This window comes from Camelus dromedarius, chromosome 16, assembly GCF_036321535.1.
Source record: "Camelus dromedarius isolate mCamDro1 chromosome 16, mCamDro1.pat, whole genome shotgun sequence".
Taxonomy (NCBI): Eukaryota; Metazoa; Chordata; class Mammalia; order Artiodactyla; family Camelidae; genus Camelus; species Camelus dromedarius.
Window position 1 is genome coordinate 31,225,975 of NC_087451.1, and position 13,357 is coordinate 31,239,331.

Here is a 13,357-nt window from a genome sequence, read left to right on the forward strand (position 1 = left end):
GGAGTTAATAACAGATCCTGCCTATGTGAGGAAGTCTCCAAAAAACCCCAGTAGTGCGGGGTTCTGAGAGCTTCCGGAGGGGGAAGCACATTCTCATACCAGGCGGGTCGCCCACCCCCACCCCACAGGACAGCAGCTCCTGTGCTAAGAGCACTGCCACTCCTCAGCCTGTGTGTCTCTTCGTCTGGCTGTTCACCAGCAGCCTTGACCACATCCTTTGATAAACTAGGAAGCATAAGTGCTCCTTTCAGTTCTGTGCATCACTTGAGCAAATTAATCAAACAGAAGGAGGGAGTCGTGAGAACCTCAGAATCTCAGATTTACAGCCAGTAGGTCAGAAGCACAGGTGACATCCTCGACTTGTGACTGGCATCTGAAGTCGGACTGAGCCCCAAACCTGTGGGATTGGACCCTGTCTCCAGAGAGATAATAGCAGAATTGAACTAAATTGAGTTAAACTGTGGGACACCCAGCTGGTGTGGCAGAATTGCTTGGTGTGGGGAACCACCCCCCACCACACACACACCCACATTTGGTGACCAAATGAGTCAGAGGTGAAGTGTTCTGTGTAAAAGTAAAGGTGACACACAGGAGGTAGACTGGGTTTTATTAACCCAGTAAACATGTAGGAAAAGTTCAGCAACTCCGTGAATATACTAAACCATAGGGCAAAGTCCACTGAGCCGTACTCCCAAAAAGATGCAATAAAAATGTTACCTGTCTTCCTGAGAGAGAAAAGAGAACCTTTAAAAATGCTTTAGTCCACAAGACTCACTCAAATAAAGATGCAAAGACTCTCCCACCTCCATCACACATCATTGTGCACCTCCACAAAATTATCCCACACTTCTCATAGGATGTGGGAGCAGGGTACCAGCCAAAAACCATATCCTTTGACATACATCGGCTACAGTCAGATTTATAACCTGTGCTTCAGAGGCTTACCAAAAACCACTGCCAGAGAAGAGAAATTGGCATAATAGGGATAATTTAGAGCAAGGAGAGACTCCTTCCAGGACTAGTTACGCATTTATAAATCTTGACTTAGAAACACATGTCCTGTTTCCAATCACATACCATATGAAAAGGAGTTGGGGGAGGGTATAGCTCAGCGGTAGATCATGTGCTTAGCATGCACAAGGTCCTGGGTTCAATATCCAGTACCACCATTAAAAAATAAAAATAAATAAGTGAAAACCTAATTACCTGCCCCTGTCAAAAAAAAAAAAAAAAAAGGAATAAGGCTTCTGCTTCTGAGAAAGATAATCACCTGGCAAAAAAAAAAAAAATGAAGTCTCTCTATCCAGCATTCCTGCTGCTACCACTGAGTACTCCCCAGATGGAGATTATGATCGGAAGCAGAACAGAGGTGATTAACAGACTGCTGGAGGGGACCCCCCCCAAGCCCCATCGTGGGCCAGTGCAGGCTGCTGGCTGACACCTGTACCCTTCCCTGGAAGGCAGCCTTTGGCTGATGGGAGCCCTTTGCTCTGAAGATCTTGGGACATTCCACCCTGCCCCCGCTCCTGGAAGCCCACACGTCCCTGAAAGGCTGTGAAAGTCAGGGCGGGGCCGCGGGGTGACCTCTGCACAGACCCCGGAGGCTAGACTTTAACTGAGACTTCATCTTGACTGTTCCTTTTCTCTCTCTCTCTCTGACAGGCACTTCCTGAAGAGCCCTCCCCTGGCACGCAAGCCACAAACCCGCGGTCCCTCCCTCAGGCTCTGCTTCTGGGAAGCCCAGGGAGCCTGCACTGGGCAACCTTTAACAGACAGCATACAGCTGTCTCCGGTTCTGCAGATAAGCCTAACGCCTTCAACCAGACATTCCTTTCTGATACCTGGTCTCACAATTTGACCGCCTCATTCTTTCTTGCTATAAACTCTCAACCAGAAATACATTCTGAACTGGATTTCTTGGAAGCCTGGTTTTCTCCCACGTCTGGAATACAGTTTAACGGGAACACACCATCTGTTCAAGGACTAAAGAGCTCCCACCCTTGACCCATTCCAGCGTGGACCAAGAGCCCCAAGGGCAAGTTCACATTCCCAAACCCTAAGGCCCTTCCCACCAGGAGAGAACTGATAAGGATTCAAAGCCTGGGCCGAGAAGAGGGTATTTTGCCAATGGGCAGAGCCACATTCTGCCCACTCAAGATTGCCACCTCCCTGGCTTTCATTTAACCCTGCTCTCTCTTTTCCCCTCTTTCCATAAGGTTTGCCCAGGTTCTCACACCTTTACTAACCCATCTGCCACTAACTAACATCGCCCCGCTTTCTCATATTCCTTATGTTTCCAGGTCAGTAGATCTCGAGGATTTACAACCTAACACGGCTCACGACTTTCTACTTTGTCACCTCTGTTCCACCCAGGTGCTTCTGGGTCAGTAGTCTGGGTGCTCGCTCTTTTCGTAGCGAGGAATCACTTGGGGTTTTTTGAAGTTGATGAGAATGAGAGGAGGTCGCTGGATGCGAACATGGTTCCTGGGTCAGGAGGGCATTTCAGAAATCAAGAGGGATTAGAAGACAGGATGCATGTTGGCGTCAGTGACGGAAGGCGAAGTTGATTTAGTAGAGGATGGCGGCATCTTCTGCTCTTGGGAACAGTCCCGGACCTACAGGTTGACTGGTGTATAAGGAAAAGGCGTGTTTGCAGAAGGAGAAAAGTATACCCTGCCAAACTTGAGGATTTACACATGTCCACAAAATTGTTTGCAGATGGGTTTATGCGAACACGTGGCACTCTCCGGATTACCACACTCTGGGAGGGCACACAGAGCAGCAATGTGCTGGCGACCTGGGAGCCAGGAAACCAGAGGCCTTCCCTGATCCTTCATTCACACACACCAGCTTCATCACGTTCTCAAAGCAAATAGCACAACCAGATGATACATGACATAGAGTTTCCATCATTAGCTGAGCTCAAGGGCAGGAAAAAACACGCCCCACGTGCCCTTTCATTTCGTATAGGCACCACAGTTCTTCCGAATGGAGGACGAACTCTTGGCACAGCCCAATCCATGTCACGGCTGGGGAATTCCTCTCCCCAGATGGGTCACGTTCCCCCAGGATTGCTGGTTGTTTGGGGCAAGGGAGGGTGTCAGAAAAGTACCGTGATTATCAGTATCTCAGAGTCAGGGGCTAGTGAAATCAGAAGACCCACATCGGGTGATATGACGGGTCCAGAAGAAAGGCTCGGCAAGAAAGGTGTTTGGGATGAGGGAGTGGGTAGGTAGGTTTCTGACTTACACATTCAGACAACCAGGGCGGAGTCATTACTCACAGGGCTCGGCTGGGGGTTGACAGAGACACATGCCACCTCTTGCTGGGGGAATTTATGGACTTACAAATACACCCACATGGCTCTCAGGAACCTCTTTCTTCTGCCTTATTGTCCTCCAGCTGCCAGAGCTGGAAATTAAAAAGAGCCCAGTGTGAGGACAGCTAATTTCAGAGGATTGCACAACCACAGGCAGGAATTAGCTGTCCTCTTCAGGCTGCTGAGAGCTTGGCGTTTCCTCAGCCACCAGGCCAGGTGTCCAAGATCTGAGAGGTGATAAAAAAAATGGTTTGCACGTGTGTGGGCAAGGGCTGGACAACAGCACAGCACAAGCCCAGTGTGGAAGCCGTGCAGGACATGGATGACCTCTGGGGCCCCCAGAGGTGAGCAGCCACTCTACCCCAAGGACAGGGCCTAAGAACAACCCAGCTCTCTGGGAGGCTCTCCTCTGGGTCTTTCAAGTTCTGAAGGCTTAAAAAAATGACCATGTATTTGCTCGTGACTTTATGGACAGACAGTAAGGCTGGGATCAGCTTCCTGCTGCTTGGTCTGGGGTTACCCCTACTGCTGCAGGAGCTGGCCGGCCCAAGATGGCCTCACTCTTCTGTCCGGTTGTCCACACCAGCTCTCATCTGGGTGCCTCCATCCTCCTCCGTGCAGCCTCTCGTCCTCCAGGAGGCTAGACCCAGCTCCTGGACGTGGTGGCAGAGGGTTCCAGGAGCACAGGGGCAGAAGCTCCGAGGCCACGTGAGGCCGACTGTCAGAAGGCACACATCATCATTCTGGCCACATTCTATTGGCCGAAGAAAGCCCAAGGCCCACCCCGAGTTAAGGGGTGAGAAAATATACTTGACTTTTGTTGGGAGGAGTGTGTACATTCGAGGCCTTTGAGGATGGGAGGGCTTGTGCAGCTGTCTCTGCCAGCAGTGCATCTGGTGACACCAGGCTTCCATGTGCGCTGCTGCTCTCACTGCCCAGAGGTGCGGGCGGATACAGCACTTCACCAAAAGGGTCCCGACTTTCTTACAGTCCAGTGTCTGTCCCCAGCGCATCAGTCTGCACAGGGCTAACCAACTAACATCAGTATAGTGCTTCCTACGTTTCTGGAACTGTTGCAGGCATATTTAATGAGCACAGCAATCCTTATGAAGTTGGTACTGTTACCATTCTCACGTTAAAATGAGGAAGCTGAGGCATAGCGAGCTTAAGGAACGTGTCCCAGCCCACACTGTAAACAGTGGAGCTGAGACTGGGGGCTCTGCAATACACCCTCTTAAACATTCCACGCCACTGCCTTGGAAGACCTTGGTGTCTGGAGGTATCCTCCGCCTTGGCATTCCTCCCTCCTTCCTTGTCTAATCTGAGGGGCCAAGCTCAGGGATTTGGAGGGGGGACAGTGGCTGGAACACACATCCCTGCCTCTTTCTCTCCCTGACTGTTGCAGCCAGTGAGGCCAGTGGGCAGGGCTTGGCATAAACATCTGAGCTCCCGGGTTCCCTGGGGCAGGAGGCAGGTGAGGACTTGATTTGTTTTGGTGTGGTGGGCGACTGTCACCAGGGACCAGCAGCAAAGAAGAGCGCTTGCCTGGTCTTGCACTCTGGGAAAAAGTCCAGCATACAGGGGTTCCCCAAGAGGACTCAGCCAGAGTAGGCGGGAGGATGGGGCAGGTCTGCGCAGTTCCAGGTACTGACCAAAGACCACTGGTTGCACTTCCCTCACCACACACCTGTGTACACACACACACACACAATTTCAATTACATCCTCTTTTTTTGAGCTCAGCTCTCAGACAGTGCTCTCACAAGGTATAAAGTTAAATCCAAATAGGTGGTCATGTGACTAGGCAGCTGAACCGGTGTCCAACTGAGATCCAACATCACTGTGTCACTGCCACCAGGTATTTGCCAACACTCCAGCGGGCTTTGATCCACTGCATCACTTACAAGAAATCCCCGTTTATCCCTGCATCTCCCTTCAGTCTCTCAAGACTCAAAGTCCCAGGTGAGAAGCATCCAGGAGACAGCAGCCCCTCCACCTGTGCTGGTGCTCTGGCTGCCAATGGGCTGGGCAGGTGTCTAATATAATGCCTAGAGCAAGCGCTTAAAAAGCTATACAAAGAGATACACTCAAAAACACTATAGATAAAACAGAATGCTAAAAATAACCCACAAATAGGCAGAAAGGTTAGTGGGGGCAGGTGGGGGCTGAGTGGGTGGGGAAGAAACAGTGAGCCAGGCAAAGGGGAGTGCAGAAGCAAGGCCACCCGGGCGAGAACAGCATGCGTGCGGTAGACCTGCAAGAAAGTAGGTGGTGCTGCCACATGGGATGTTATACAGGAATATTGCTGGAGCAGTAGGCAAGGTCCAGACCACTGACAGTCTGAATAAGAGACTTATCAGATAAGAAAATTAAAAAAAAAAAAAAAGAGGCATCAGAGCTTGGCCTTGTTCTGCATGCACTGGGCCTGAGGACAAAATCCAATCTGTACATTCCCCATGAGAATATTTTTCTTTATTTTTTTAAAATTAAGAATCCCCTTGAGAATTTCATTTTTCCAAATCAGTAGTCCCCAGCTACTCTCCTCCCGCTATTTCCTCTTGCTCAGAGTCAACCGCTTTCGTATCTTCCAGCTGAGCCTTTTGGCATTTACCTCCATACTTCTAAATTACACGCTTGCATTGAGACTTCTTATGTTTTTGATTTTAGGCATTACCCACTGGTGTCTGACCTGGAAGATGAGGATTTGGCTGCCTACCCTACTGCTGCCCTATGACACACATGCAACTTGATTACATCATAATTTTGGTTAGTCCAGGACCAAGTGTTCACATTATTACAGTTACCTAAATGGTATCCTCAGCAGGGCCATTTCATAAGCTATAATTGCCTTTCCTTTCTTGCCCAACTTCCTCCAACCCTCCCCTGGCACTGACGCTTGTTATATTTTGCAGTTAGCTTTGTTTTCTGTACAGTTATCAGGAATTCTGTCTCAAACTTTCTGCCAGCTGCCTAACTATACGTAACTCAAGCTGATCATTTAGGGATTCTATCAGCTTCATTATTTTGAGGAATAAATCTTTCCCTGAGTTTCTGACTTCCTGCAGTCCGGCCTGGTTGCCTCCTCACCTGGCCCCTGTTTCCACTGTCAGCCTGGCAGCTCTTCTCTGGGTTGAATCCCCTCTCCTTATCCCACGTCTTCTTCCCAGTTTACATTCTCCTTTTGGTGGAGCAAGACCGCTGGCAGCTTCCTTTTGAAAAGGTGCAGGAGGGAGGAAAAGCGTTTAAGATATTACCTCTGACAAACCTTATTCCTCCACCGCACTGACAGTTTGGCTAGATACAGAACTCTAAATTGGAAATAGTTTTCAGGACACTGCTCCACTGCTTCCTCGCCTCTACTTTTGCCTTTGACAACCTAAAACCAGTCTGGCTCTTTTTTCATGTGACCTGTTTTTCTCTCTCTGGAATCACGTAGAATCTTCTCTGGATATTGTGGGTCCTTTCGTTCTAGAAACTCATGTCCTTCAGGGCTGAGAAATTACATGGCATTACTTTGATTATTTGTACCCCTTCCTTTTTTCTCTCTCTTTTCAGAACTTCTGTTATTTAGGCATGGAGCCTCCTCATTTACCCAATAATTTTTCTTAAATTTTTTCCTCCTATTTTCCATCCATTTGTCTTACTTGCCCTCCTCTCTGGAAGCATTCAGTATTCATATATTCCCTTAATATGCTTGGCTTCATTAATGTACCACATCTTCATCCATGCCTAATATTTTCCAGACTGAAACTCTATTTAACTCTGTAGAGGGAAAAAACAAAAACAAAAACCCTCTGGTCTTTTGTCAAGGTTGAGGAGCAGCAAAGTAGTTGAAGAGTGTGTGGCAGAGAATTGTCTTAAATAGATTTCTATCAATCATTAGTATAAGTCATCCACTCATCCTATTTCCAGAGGTACAAATGCCAAAAATTCCTAACCCTTTTGAAGTTTCTATAGTATAAATTGGTTTGGGTCTTGGCTCCCCACTAAAAGTTTAGTATGCTGCTATCTGGAGACGCTAAATCAGTTATCATTTCCTATCTGCTTTCCATTTCCAGAATTGTGTTGCTATGGTCTCTAATCCTCTCTTCCTCAACCCTGTGGGTTTATGCTTTTTAAAATCCTTTTATTATCATCTTAGTGGAGCTTTAGGAGGGAACATAAATAAATGCATGTGTTCCGTCTGTCATCTTTATCCAGAAGTCCACAAGGCATGTTTAGTCTAGTGTTTTTATTTTCATGATGCTCTTTTAAAAGTTTAATATAAGCCATGTTGGTCATCTGGACCCTTATCATCAAGTATCGCCGTGTGGTTTCAGTGCCCACATTTGTATTTATGATTATTTACCGATCTCCTAAAAAGTCACACTTTAATGAACTTCTAACATAGTGTTTCTCAAACTGGAGGGCAGGGCTTTCCTATACATAGAAAAGTATTCTCACACTTGAGAAATTACTGTCAGTGGTATGGACCCACTGGAAAATTTTAAGTGGAAGAGAGAGAGAGTCAGATCTCCATTTTATATAAATCACCTTGGCAGCCAGCTGAGTGAAAGGTGAATTTGGGAGGACAAGATGGATGGCAGGAAGGGGAATAAGAAAACAGTTGTAATCCAAGTGGATATGGGCCACTTTTAGTAGAGGTAGAGAGATAAACACTGATTTGAAAAATATTTAGGATCAAGATAGCGAATGGAGAAAGTGTATAGCTCAGTGGTAGAGCCCATGCTTGGCATGCACAAGGTCCTGGGTTCAATCCCCAGTACCTCCATTAAAAAGAATTTGAAGAAAAAAGAAGAGAGAGAGCAAATGGATTCAATTTGGATTCCAAACTAATTTAAAAAAAAGTTCACTGTGAATAGTGTTAAGCATCATAGACAGAAAAACAATAAATTACTGTGATTTTTTTTTGGAATAGTTAATGGATTATAATAAACAATATTTTGGCAGCACAATTGAGATTAATGATGAAATCATTTCAAGTTTCATAATTTTAACATTTTTGTTTCCTACTGTTACCGAGACCAATTATAACGGTGCAAAATTTTATCAATTGCACCGTCACGCAAATAGGCAGATTATCTATTGTCAAAACTAGTTTCTCATTTCTGACAAAATAACATTTATTTTTTCAAGAAGTTGAGATTTTCAAGGGGTTGAAAAAAATTCCCATTAATAATTCTATAAAAAAAATGTAAGAAAAGAAAACTTGGCAATCTTGAAAAGCATTAGGCACTAATTGTTTGAATCACAAGTGCTAACCCATATTCTGATTTATCTAGAACATCCCAGCTGACATTCAAATTTTTGTCATCAACTGTATTTTCTTTTTGCAAGCTCAGTTTCTACTCAGTTTCAATTCAGTGCATAAATTTGCCTTCTTATAAATTCTTGAAATACAACCGGCACCATTTTCATAATGGCTTTTTTTTTTCATAAAATAATTAATCATCTAAAATGGTTTTGATTGAAGGGACAAAGCTGGCTTCTGATACATAATTAGGACATCTGACACATTTTGATTAGGAACTTGCTTGAAATTCATGCCATTTCAGATACTGAGAAATAAACTGATTTTAGTTAAAAAAAATTTTAAAAAAACTTTTGCAGAGATGCTTATACAAATTATTTCAGAGCAAAGAGTACTTGAAGTTTTGATCTCTCAGTTTTGTAAAATATAATCTTCGGTGAAAAGTATGTATTTATACACTTCAAGATTTTAATTCAACTTAATGATGACATATTTCTAAGAAATCTAGTGAAGTATATTTCAAATGTAGACAAAAGAAAAAAATTAACTTTTTATTATGGAAAATTTCAAGCACATATAAAAGTAGAAAGGGTAGTGTAATGAACCCCCACTGTGCAGCTCATGTGAATATAATTGCTAATACAACATAACATAATACAAAAATTATCAACTCATAGCCAACCTTGTTTCATCTGTAAATATTTCCGCGTGTATTACTAAGAGGTACGAACGCTTTAAAATAACCGCAATACCATTATCACACCTAAAAAAGTTAGCAATTCCTTAGATTCACCAAATATCCAGCTTGTATTCAAATTTCCCTGAAGCAAAATAGAATTATAAGGTAACAAACTGACAGAGAAGCCAACATTAAGTTAAAAGCCATTGCAGCATGACAGCCTGAGCAACTCCACAGACCCACTCTGCAGTGAAACTGGCGAAAAGTGTAAAAAGACAACCATGTGAAGTACCTAGAAATGGTCCTAAGGATATACAGCAAATGGAGGAACATCTATTCGAGAAAATCTACTACAATTTGGTAAAAGTCTTTGCGCCAATATTGCTCTCACTGTCTCTTCCCCCCACTCCCAGCCCAGTGAGACAAAAACTCCACTCTAGACTGGTGCAGCCAAGAGCTCGGGGCTCCCTCTCCCATCAGAAGGCCTTCTTCCTGGGAGGAGCAGCACTTCAGCATTCCTTGTCTTTTGTACTGTTAGGTCCCCTGGGGTGGGGGTGGGGGTGGCAATTATGTTTATTTATTTTTAATGGAGGCATGAGGATTGAACCTAGGACCTTGTGCATGCTAAGCATGTGCTCTACTCCTGAGCTAAACCCTCCCCACCTCCCACATTAGTACTTCTTGTTCTGCCTCAACTCCCTGCTGCTGATGCTAAGTTCTGGGCAGGTGTGGCCCAGAGGTGGGGACCCCTTCTGCTCAACCCCCGTTCATGGAAGTGGCGGGGCCTCTACCTCGAGCATGATGTCACTGAGGATACTGGGGCCTCCCTGGCTCATAAAGTGGTGGTTCCATGCCAGGGGAGGCAAGCTGAGAAGACCTCAGGCTACTGCCTCTCTTCCACCACGTGGTCAACTCCTAAACAGGGCTGTCACTCAGAGAGAAGCAAACCACAGTCCCCAGTCTCAGGCTCCGACGTTGCCTAGGGACAGAAGCAGGCTGGGAAACAAATGGGTTTAATTGCCTCCAAAGGAGCTGACTTTCTTTGCAACAGAGAGCAGAGAAGTTCAAGCCTAAGGGTGCGCTCAAAAACAGGAGGTTGTGGTGAAAGGTGATGGCAGGAGGAGGTGGTAGATGGTAGATTCATTGAAGACACAGGCTAAAGTGTAGGCCAGCTAGTTTGCAGGAGAGAACAGGGAAAGAAACTGGACACTAACTCAGGAGTCTGGTGTCTGCAGAGCAATTTACACCCCAGGGCGTTGCTGTAAGCAATAATACATCAACAGCTGGCAATGAACGGATCTTGACAGCTGGGTGTGGTCAGGGAAAGAGGTGAAGAGAGTCTAGCCCAAATCACTGCCATCTCAGGGTGACTGAGCAGACCCTGAGCTGCACTTCCTGGCAGAGCAACATCACAGGTTTAACACTTCGGGGGAGTGAGGGAGAAGGCTTCACAGAGATAAGCCAGCCAGTCACTAAACAAACAAGTGACGACAAGCTGGGGCAAGGGATGGGTGGGGTGCGGGTCACCAGTACCCAGAGTTGCTACATTATCTAAAATGTCCGGTTTCCAGCAAAAATATATTAGACAAGCAACGAAGCAGGCATAAAAAGTTAATAAACAGAAACCTCAATTAAACAGAGTCAAGAGACAGAAGAGGAAGCTCTCACACCCTTTGAGGACAGCAGGGCCCAGAAGGAAGAAGACAGACTCCTCCTCCTTCCTGGCAAAGACTCAGCCAATGAAAAGCCATGGAGACTCTCTACCAGGGCCCTCCCAACTCCTTTTTTTGCCCTCTATAAAAGTGATCTTTTTCCCTTGCCCTGGGGGACTTGCACATGGCTCACCATGGTTGCAGACCCCGAATTCCAATTCTTTGCTGATCCCAAATAAAACCATTTTTGCTGGAGAAATCTGGCAGTCTACTTGTTTCAAGTTGGCACAGGAAAGCATGATTCTCACACTGAAAATAGGCAGGCGACAGGACCTACCTTGTGGGAGTGGCCAGATGTTGGATCTAAAAGTAGCCCTGAGGAGGGCACTTTTTTATTTAATTCAAATTCAGATTCAGAGACAGATGTAGCAGGACTAGATCTGGAAAACATCCGCTCCATTGTCCCATCGGGAATGTTGAAGGCCCTGGTGGCCTCAGTGGGGACAGCTTCAGTGGTAAAGTAGGTAAAGAAACCAGGCTCAGAGAGAAATGGAGATGGTGTGGACTTCCCACCAAGAAGGCGGAGAAAAGGAAAGGGTAGCTAACAAGGGTATCAGTTCAACAGAGGTTTTTGTTTGTTTGCCTTTGTTTTGTTTTGCTTTGCTTTTTAGGATGGAATATTTGGGGACATGTTCACACACTGGGATAAGGACCCTGTAGAGGGGGAGGGGAGGGCTGCCCAAGCAAGACCGGAAGAGGTGGGAGAGAGGCTGGCTTTCACTGGAGGAGGCCTGGAGGAATGCTTGTGAAGATGTGTGGACATGAATATGTTTGGAGGCCATTCTCAGTGGGTCTGTCACATTTCTACACATGTGAGCAGAGGCACTAACTGCCTTTTGTCCCAGACTATCTTTCCAAGAATGTTGGTATATAGCAAATGACCTGAGAAGATGAAGATTGTGCCCCCATCTGGAGCAGAGGGTAGATTTTCCTATTTGCAGTATAATTTTTAACGCCTCCCTCTAGGGCAAGGGCAAGTTTGCTTGCAGTCCGTTGTAAAAGATTCTGGCTTCTCTTGTTCAGGGTTCCCCAACTGTGTTGCAAATCCACTGTGCAGCAGATCTGCTGTGTGGCCCCTCCTGGGTCCCTCTGTCTCACCCTCATGGGGCCTAAGGGGTAAGGAGGGAGCAACAAAATCACAAAATCAATGTTGCTTACTGTGCTGTGAGTAATAAACTCCTTCATCTCTGACCCCAGAATCTTGTGTCATCTGCCAGCATCCTTAAAACCATAGAAGGCTGATGTTCTAGCTTGAATGGAGGGTAAACCTCAGACCTTTTACAGTTCCGGACAGAAGATGACTTTGTACTTAGAGGCATGGGACATTGAAGCTCCCCTCTAAGAGGGGTGGCAGGGAGAAGAGGCTTGAGGAAAGAGGTGACAGTCTTGGAATCATCACTGAGCAGGATGGAAGCCAAAGCTCACCAAGGACAAGGAAACAGCTCGTGTGGAGAGCCCAGCTGATGCTGGATGTATACCATTCTGCTGTGGAATGAGACACTGGCTGGCAGCTCTGAGCCAGGCCAGGGGACAGGCAGTATTGGGGAAGGGACACTGAACAGGCAAATCAGAGTGTGAATCCAGGTCAGAGTTCTGCTGGGCGGAAAGCCAGGAACACAAGAGAATCTGGGTTTCGATGAAAGGGTAGCTCAGATTATGACTCCCCGGATCCTGTCTAGATAGGAAAGAAAGCTTCAGGGAGAGGGCTGACATGCTGGGAGACAATGGAGGGGTGGAGAGATGAGGGGTAGAACATGAACCCCAGGTGGTGGACAGGAGGCTCTAGTCTGAGTAGGGTATCGACTTTTAGGTACTGGATGTGGACCTGAATCATTAACACAGATGGTGGGGGTCAACCCCACAACAGGAGGAGAGCCGTCCCCAGCTTCATGCTGGAGTCCAGGCACGTGGAGGCTGGCCTGTGGTAGGGGCCATGTTTTAGGTCTGAAGATGGAACACTGAAGAAATTAATAGTGATCCTCTCTTTCTTCATGAAGTAGGTAAGGCTTTGAGGGGGGAGGGTTGGGGATAGATGTGGGATTTGGAAGCTCAGAGAGAAGTCTGATGTTTTATCAACCACTGAGGACATGGGAGAAGGTGCTGATCAAGGGATAAGTAACATCTACAGGGATTTCAGTGATTGAAAACCATAAAGATTAAAATAAAATACTTGAAACCATCAATTCTAAGTAATGTCCACCAGCAGGGTAGCAAGGTGCAGCATTTTTAAAGTTTTGAGAAGTGACCCCGAATGACCCTTTGGGGAAGCACTGCAGTTGGACAGACACCTGTTGCTGCACCCAGACTTGCTGTCACACAGAACAGGGGAGAGCAGAAAGCCGGTGGAAAGGGGCCAGGTCCCTCTCATCCCCGCAGTTCCTGATAGTAGGGAGTCTC

General features: G+C 46.4%; 1 long non-coding RNA gene across 1 annotated transcript in view; it reads right to left on the reverse strand.

Annotated features, from left to right (window-relative positions):
* The window catches only part of METTL23 (methyltransferase 23, arginine), a 127,149-nt gene that overhangs the window by 93,207 nt on the left and 20,585 nt on the right, over positions 1–13,357 (reverse strand). The window lies entirely within an intron of this gene.